Here is a 9,082-nt window from a genome sequence, read left to right on the forward strand (position 1 = left end):
TCCATGTGTCTAGAGCTATAGCTTCAATGATCGCAATGGAAAAGTTAGCGTATCAAACGAGGACACTTTCAAATGCAAGATCAACATGAGGACATCAAAGCAAGACTTTCAAATTCAAGATCAACATGACATATCGATATGTCTAGTTATAGTTTCAATGATGTCCATGGAAATGTTAGCAAATAAAATATGGCCATGGCCATGGCAAGCTTAGCACATAAAAGGGAGACTTTCAAATGCAATATATGTACCTCATTGTTTCATATGCCTCATAGAAGCTTCAAAGACAAGAAAAAGGTGACCTGCTCATTGGTTTGTCTATCTTTTAATTGCCAAACTTTGGAAGGGAATTTATTTATAATCACAATCACCCCCACGTTTAAAATAGATTCACACACATACAATATCTATCAAAAGTGTATAAAGTCTTATTCATAAAAAGAGAATGGGAGTCGTTAGCCTACATTTAGAAAAGGGAGGCTTTAGTGGTATTCTAGTTTACATTTCTCTAGCTTGCATTTGGAAAAGAGAGGATTTATAGTGGTATTCTAGTCTATGTTTTTCTAGCATGTTAATTTTTCTTTGAAGCACATGTTGAGTGGATAAATCATTTCTAATATAACAATTCTATAATTATATTTTTAGGGGACCTCTTATACATAGTCTACATGTTAGATCACCGTAACACCACTACGGGCGTTACCCCCACAGAGGAGGGGAGGCCTCTGGCTCACCACCAGCCATAGAGGAAGAATGAGGATTACCCCTCATCCCCCAGGCTATATAGTGTGTGGCCTGCCGTCCACACTAGCCTGGCTGCCCATGACTCCGCATGGGCATCCTCTCCCACTGAACCCCGGATGGCCACGTCCTCGACGCTCCGACCGAAGCGTTGACGCTAAAGCCCCGTCTAGCCATCCGGTCTGCCGTCACAGGCGTTACAGCCTACGTGACACTACATGTAGGTGGACTATGAATGTTTTCTCTTGGGGGGAGTGGCTACATGAGAACTCCATATAAGACTTATTACTGAAACCCCTTATTTATGAATTTTGGCATTTTAAACACACTCCTTATATAAGCAATAAATTAACTACCCCTTTATGAGACCAAACTTACACATCTTTCACTTAAATCTAAGTTGGGGAGCCATACTACCCCTTACTAGATCGAACTTACACGTCTTTCACTTATTTACTGATTGAAATTTCATTATGTATGTAAATTATTTCATTAGCCCATAAAATTTAAACTCCTTTTGTTGAACACATTCTATCTTACATATTCTTATTTGACCTCTCTCTCTCTCTCTCTCTCTCTCTCTCTCTCTCTCTCTCTCTCTCTTCATTTAAGGAAAATTAAGGGTACCAACGTATTCAAGAGTACCAAGGTATGGATTTCAAATGAGCTCACCCCAGCAAATATATGAGTTGAAGCAAAAAGGGGCCGAAGTTGCTAGAGTTTGAGCAACACGTAACGAAGGTAGATGGGCTCTTTTCCATGGTGAAAATTCCCTTATTCAAAATTTTCACAACCCGAACCTTGTTGTTCAAATGGTACCTAATGTCACATAGTCTTCCCAACGTTCAACAACCTCCAACTTGGCAATGCCATCATACATGTTGCATCTCCTAGTGGTATAATGGATGGACACTATAACTAATTCTCTTTTAGTTTGGTTTGATATTTCTTTTCTCAGACTTGGGACCACAAATTGGCATAAGATCTTCATGGTCTTAGACTTTAGTTTATGTATTTGGTCTCATATGCCATTTTGGCCATCCATAGACGTTGATGTAACTCTCTCTCTCTCTCTCTCTCTCTCTCTCTTTTCCAAAATAAGGCAAGCCTTTCTTGGAAGATTCTTCTCTTATTGTTTCCATAATTTGTTGTGTAAACATGAGGGGTTCACATGGGAAGATATAGGATGGCATGAGTTAATATAGTTGTTACATAAAATATTATGTACAAAAAAGAAAGAAGCCTATACGTGTGGTTCCAAAAGGTGGTCTTATTTCTTCAAAGTTTACAAAAGGTATACATTTAGAAAGCATTAGAAAGCCTATACCCCTTGAAAACATTAGAAAGCAAATGGTCAAGTCTCAGGACAAAATTGGTTTATTTCTCCTAGTAAACATCACCTGATTGTATAACTGGAAAATCTTGCATGTAAGCTTGGTACAAATGTGCGCTCTCTCTCTCTCTCTCTCTCTCTCTCTCTCTCTCTCTCTCTCTCTGTGCAAGCATGGTGAGGTGACTGAAAATGTCTTCATCACGTCTCTCTCTCTGTGCAAGCCTGCTGAACTGGTTTCTGATGAAATGGTAGTCTACACGAAGGCCATGTCTTTTCGCTTGCTGTTGTTTCGGTGCCTTGCTGCACCCAAGGGTGAGCAAGCAGATCCATCAGTCTCATTCTCCTGTAAGGATTCTTCTGCAGTAGACCCTTCACGAGCTCTTTGGCGTCTGCAGAGATGGCAGGCCAAGGGTCTTTCTTGAGGTCTAGCCGGCCTCTCCTGATCGCATGAAAGACCTGGGCCGTGGAGTCGCCATCAAACGGCGGATAACCGGCTAAAAGGATGTGGAGAACGACGCCGAGGCTCCAGAGGTCCACTTTCTCGTCGTAAGAGAAGCCGGAGAGAATCTCCGGCGCCATGTACTGGGGAGTGCCTTCGGGATCGTTGAAGAGAGTTCTAGTGGAGAAATCGACGCTGGCGCCGAAGTCCGACAGCTTCAGCTCGCTGTACCTGCCAGAACTTGGAGACGGGAACAAGACGTTCTCCAGTTTCAAATCTCTGTGAAGGATGCCGCGGCGGTGGCAGAACGACAGAGCTTTCGTTACAGCCGCGAAAGCCTGCGCCGCCTCTGGCTCCGGCAGTCGGCGCCGCTGCTGCAGATGCTCGTGGAGGTTCCCGCCCGCGCAGAGCTCCATGAGCAAATGCACAGACTGTGCGTCCTCGAAGTGGGCGTGGGCGGTCACTACGTGTGCATGGGCGCCACCCAGCTTTGCCAGCACTGCGATCTCCGCCCGGATATGGCGAAGCGCAAGGGGGTTGGCTTTGCTCACAGTCTTGCATGCGTATTGCAGGCCAGTGCAGCTGTGCGTGCACAGCCGCACCACGCCGTCAGCGCCCTCGCCCAGTTGCCGCCCCATTATAAAGCACTTCTCCATTTGTGTTTTACACACTAAAGCCTACCCCAAACTGCCATGTGGTCTGATTATATAGAGCCTGCAGGCAAACTCCGAACTTTCCCACGAAGCTTCATAAAATTAGAGTTGGTTTCAAGGGCTTACGTATGACATGAGGGGACGAATTGGGTTATTCTTTCTATTCAACGACATCATCTTCTATCATATTCAACCATAGGAATTTGTGTGCAAGAACAATTCTATGTGCACACATGCACCCACGTGTGTACCCTCGCGTGCATGACATGTGCATGGGTGTGTGTGAGAGGGAGAGAGAGAGAGAAAGAAAGGGAGTGTATCCAATCAAGAGAATACATACAATTTCTTTTTTTTGGTGGGGCAAGTGGGTGGGGGGGACCAATCTATTATGACTCCAACATCACTTCACAAGAAAGACATGCCCACCACCTAATTAAGATCCATCATTATTTTTTAAGGGCTTGGATTTACAAAAGTCAAAAAATATATACACCTTTTCAACACTAGCGTATGTGATAATCCACTTATATGTATGCAAAAATATGAGCCTTAAGTGTGAAAGAAATTGCATGCTTTAATTTTCAAGTTAATATAGGTAGTAATTTAATGCATAAAAAAGAATTTCTGGATGCCATCGCGATAGCAACCAGAGAAACATTTTAAGAAAATGAGTAATCTCCGCTACCATTGCCTCGTTGGTTTCTTCCTTGTTCTTTCCTACTACTCACACTGTTTACATAAGCATAATCTTACCTCGTGGATCTTTTGCTCTCATATTTGAAATGCTTGTTAGCACAATTCATCGTAATATTGCTGATTTTTCTCCTCTTTGGAGATAATACATGGTACTAGACTTGTCTTTCACAATAGCATCACTTGTATAAAAGTGTCAAAGTATCCATCTTTATGCAAAGTGTACAAACATATCTCATGAACTTCACTCACTACATCAAGCCTTTACTCATCCCTAAACCAATTTATCAAAAGGTATTTAAGAGTACTTCCAAAAATTGTTCTTTGTGGTTATTTTCTTATTTTAAAAGATGAATTTGATTATGATAATTCAACCCTAAGTCTATTCCTATTTGAATTCAATTTTCTTGCACAGTTTTCAAGAACATAGAAATAGCTTTATACCTTAGTCTACCCTTGTGTCAAATTTTCATGTACATACCATAGTATACCTTTTTAAAGATCCCAATTGAAGATATAATTAATTTATACTTAGGACTAGAGATTAAATGATAGATTATAATACTTTTTGAAACAGCATACTAGCTAATAAAATTCTGAAGAGAGAATATATAAATATTCATGAATTAAATTAAGGGAGGAAAATGTGGCAAGGAAATCTATTGGCACAAACGGCCAAAGCTTTCTGTCGAGACTAGGTTGCCATGTTGGACCCTGTGATGGGTCTCTATGATGTTTTGTGCCTCATGAGAGGTAAAAAGGGTTAGCTTTTGAAGTTGATGGCTCTTCTGGCACCTATGAGTACGTTGTGAGATGGGCCATTACGGGTCAGACTAGTGCTTGGACCTATGGCTCTGCCGACCTATTGAGGGTATCCATGAGGTTTTTCTTAGCGTCAAAGGTTTCACTTGATACGGCCTCCTGGTCCTGCTTCTTGTGGGGGGTCGGCGAGTAAGCAGGGGAAGGAGCCACTAGGGTGGGGTGGGGAGGGGGGCTACTTGGGCTAGCGGCACTTTGGTAGCTGTAATGTTTGGAGGCCTACTTGGGGTGGGGAGGGGGCTTACGTGGCGTCACTTTGGTAGCTGTAAAGTTTGAGGAGATATTCCTAATCCGTGGTGTAATAGAGTACCTTAGTGAGGATCATAGCTGCCCCAAACTTGTTGGCAGGGTTGACGCAAATACTATGGAGCTCATGATGAAAGTAGTCGGCCCAGTTAACGACCTGGCCCAACTTGAGGCCAGTGAGAAGGGAGAGGATGCATCGGGCTATAAGTTTCCCTCCAACAAAGGTTATAGTCAGCATGGTAAGGGTGCAGGTACTGGTGCATAGGTCTTGGCAGGTGATGCCTTCCCACTTAACATCATCCTTGTTTACAAGGTGATAACTTCCCACTTGACACCATACTTGTTTACGGGGCCCTTGATGATGTTGTGTACCGTGCCATGTGCACCACTAAGCTTCTAGTATGGTTATGTGGCTCAGGGTAGGTGAGAGTCCTCATGGGTCATGTTAAAAGTGAGGGGTAGGGTGAGGTCGGCACTTGCGGCATCACATACAGTTCCAATATTAAGATGGGTAGAAGAAATGAAACCAAAATAAGTGGAGAGCTCAAGGCCCCAAGTGGGAATAGCGGCTAGGTGGCTGAGTCTGAGCCGCATAAGGTGCTCCATGACTTCGAGGGTCCTTGTAGCACTCATGGGTATGGTACCTAATCTTATGCTTGACTTTTTATCTGAGAAGATCCGGCTGTGGATCATGTGGCCCGCCAATGTCTCTTTGAAGCAGTTCCATGCCAAGTGGATCATGTGGCCGCCGCCTCCGCCCCACTGACTTTTTGAAGCAGCTCCATGCCAAGTGGGGAGAAGTCGGTGGTAGCTATCTCTTATACTCCAGGAGCTTGATGACTTTTGTGGCCTTCCTCTTCTTGGTGGGAGTGAGGAGTATGCTATGAGAGGAGAACTCGTATACCCCAGTAGTAGTCACCACGATGAGAATTTTGAGGCAGGGAGAGGCAATAAAAAATTGGCAAGAGTTTGGCTAGGTGCAAAGGAAATAGTGGGAATTGAGAGGAGGGCCCTTTATTTTTATAGCATTGTAATTGGGAACATACGTTGTCATGCCACGGCACCGCCCACGTCACGACATCTTTGGTGAACCCGACGTGAAACCGCTGGGGTGAGAGTACGTAGAGATGGCTAGCAAAATGGAGCATTTATATACAGAGATGAAAGAGCTTGAAGAGCGGTTCAGGAAGATTGAAGAAGAAAAGCGAATTCAGGAAGCGGTGGAAATTGCGGTGCAATTGGTATATAACAGGGTCAATATATTTGATGGTTTCGATCCAGAAAGCTATCTAAGGTGTTACGAGACTGAGATGAAGAATCAAGGGGTTCCAGAAAACATGATGATTGCATCTTTTGCATACCTTATAAGTCCTGATTTAAAAGATGAAGTGCTGGAACTAGCAGAGTATCACTCCAAACGATGGAGTGATTTTGCAGATGCACTTATTTATGCGAGTTCCATGAACCTAAAGCAGGAGCAACTTACTTGGGAAAAGAAAAAGCAAAAGGGTGATGAAATGAGGCATAATGTGAGCTGTGATAGTGTTCCAGCAATGATCCGAGCCAATTTAGAAGCGGTTGTCGATGCATGTCTTATGGAGGATAATCAATTGCTATTCAAGGCTGCTGATACAGAGATTGTGGAGGCTGTTTATGTTAAATTGGGACTGCAAAAAGCCATTAGTGAGCAACAAGGACTTCACAGTGACAAAAGCGATGCTTTGCTACAACCTCATAAAGATGCAATGGGTGAACTCTGCAAGTATAATCTGTCTTCCTTATTTGAGGGTGCAGACATACAGGGTCCTATAATCATACCAAATGATGTGTGTATGCCTATTCTTGAGGAGACACTTGATTCAGAGAGCTTCAGGACAGGTGCTCAAGACCCAGTACACGAGGAAGAGGACATTGCTAATAGTTTCCTCTTGGGCTGTGAAGCATGTACGCTGTGTAAACTTGAGGATTCTCATGACGAAAGTGCTCATTTGAAGGGTATTCCTCAGGTGTTGTATCATATGTGTGAAGAACAGCAGGAACCAATGCTTCTTGCTGAAAGCATGATTGCAGAGTTTGAAGATCTAAGACAAGAAGAAGATGCTATCATTACTGCATTCTTATCTGGTTATGATGCTTATAAGCAGGATGATGTACATGAATATGCATGCGAAGAAAATAAAACATTACAAGATGGGCCACAAGTATGTGTGATTGATTTAGAGGGGGTGAGTGATATGGGTGATTCCAACAGTGATGTTGCTTCTGAAGCTGGTTGCCAAGGTTCTTTGGATTTGGGTTATCCTGGAATGCTAACTGGGTGTTCCAACAATAAACAGGGTGATGCTATGTCATCAGTGTCAGGGTTACCTTGCAACCACATTTGTGAGCAACAATCTCAAGCTTGGAAGCCTGTTTATGATGATGATTTGGAGAGGGAAATTGAATCTGTCTTTTTGGATCATACAGGGTTCAATGACATACAGATTCAAGGGTACTTGGGTGAGGGACCCATAATTCTAAGCCCATCTGCAGACAGGTATCAAGAAATACTGGGAGATAACATGCAGGATATGCAAAGTGTGGTCACAGAGCCTCATGAGGCTACATATGAGCAACCAAATGGATATAGCTATGGGGGTATGAATGTTCATGATAATCAACATGTGGGATTGCAAGATGATAATGGCTTCAATGCGATTGATCCTGGATTGGATGCTATCTTAGATGATGCATTGGATGATTTCATGGTATATAATAGATCCCCATCAGCTTTGGGCTCCTCTATGCTTGATGCTAGTCAACTGTCGGTTGCAAGTGAGGATGTACAGGTGTTATGTAAGCCAAATGATTGTGATGAGATTGATTCAGATCTGAAGGCTATTCTCGATGATGCCTTGTTGGACTTTGTATGTGTTGATGGTGTGGATGCTTTGCATACTTTACAACGGCCTAAAGAAGAGGTATATAATAGCATAGAGGAAGCCAATGAAGACCATGCTTTTCCGTCTTTGGATGAGAAGAATGAATGTTTGTCAGTGAGTGAGCTGGATCCGGGCAAGGTAGATTTGGATGGGATGTTACCAAGTGTGTGTTGCATACTGTTAATGCAGTTGTTACTTGGTGTGGCCATACAATATGTGGTGCAAAGGCTTCAAACATGGCCTGAGGAAAATTTTGAAAGAAATTATTTTGAAGAGCATCCCACTTTGAATGATGAGGATAATTATGCATATGCAGAGAATCTAAGTGAGGATAGGGCTTCATATGAGCAAAGGATATGGCACATATGCCAAAAGCGATTGGTATTTGATCCAGGTGGGAAAGCAGAACCATTCAGATGTGATTGCTAAGATATAAATATCTTGCAGGCTAGGGGGGTAGGTTAAGATGTCATGCTATGTTTCAACAAAGGATAACCCCTTGTGAGTGGCACTATGTATATTCTTCTACTGTTTCATGTTTACTAGGGTGCTACCAACTGGGTCAGGTTTGACAGGGTTTAAGACGCCTAGTTGGATGCTTGTACATATACCAATGTTGGTGTGCAAATAATGCATGGACACTGAATTCCAGGACCTGTGTGGCACATACCAGAGGATGTGCAGGTTTAGAGGGGGTGGATGTCGTGCCACGGCACGTCTATGGTGTGAAACCATGCATGTGAGGCCATTAAATGCAAATCCAGATGCATGGGATTAAGTGCCTGTGTACATATGGGATGTATGGCGTGTGGAGGGTTTTGCTTTTGAGGGCGTGTTCGATTCACGTCGGGTTCACCAAAGATGTCATGACGTGGGCGGTGTCGCTGGGAAAGTGCGAGACTTCTGGCTGTGAGAGTTGTTTTCAAATCCCTCCAAGGTCAAGGTAAAAGATTGAGTTCAAGTGAATCAAAATGTCATGATATAAAGTGAGCATGGAGCCGTAAGAGAGTGGTGGGATTTATTAAAAAAAAGTAGAGAGAAGAGCTAAAATCTTAATACCCAAAACTTGCAGTACTTTCCTCTCTTGAAGTAGTGAAGACCTCATGCACTTTGTTAAGCAGCTTTGACTTATATTGTTGTCGTCTTGAAGGAGCTTCAGCAACGATATTATCCTTTAGTCGAGCAATCACCTTGTTGGCATCATGCCAGGCACACAGGAAACGCTCAATACCTTCTC

General features: G+C 43.1%; 1 pseudogene; it reads right to left on the reverse strand.

Moving 5' to 3' along the window:
• Positions 1-2,003: 2,003 nt before the first annotated feature.
• On the reverse strand, positions 2,004-3,188 carry LOC147618287 (calcium-dependent protein kinase 29 pseudogene; annotated as a pseudogene).
• Positions 3,189-9,082: the final 5,894 nt, after the last annotated feature.

This window comes from Cibotium barometz, chromosome 35 (genome assembly GCF_041138505.1).
Source record: "Cibotium barometz isolate CiBa-2024 chromosome 35, ASM4113850v1, whole genome shotgun sequence".
NCBI classification, from domain to species: domain Eukaryota; kingdom Viridiplantae; phylum Streptophyta; class Polypodiopsida; order Cyatheales; family Cibotiaceae; genus Cibotium; species Cibotium barometz.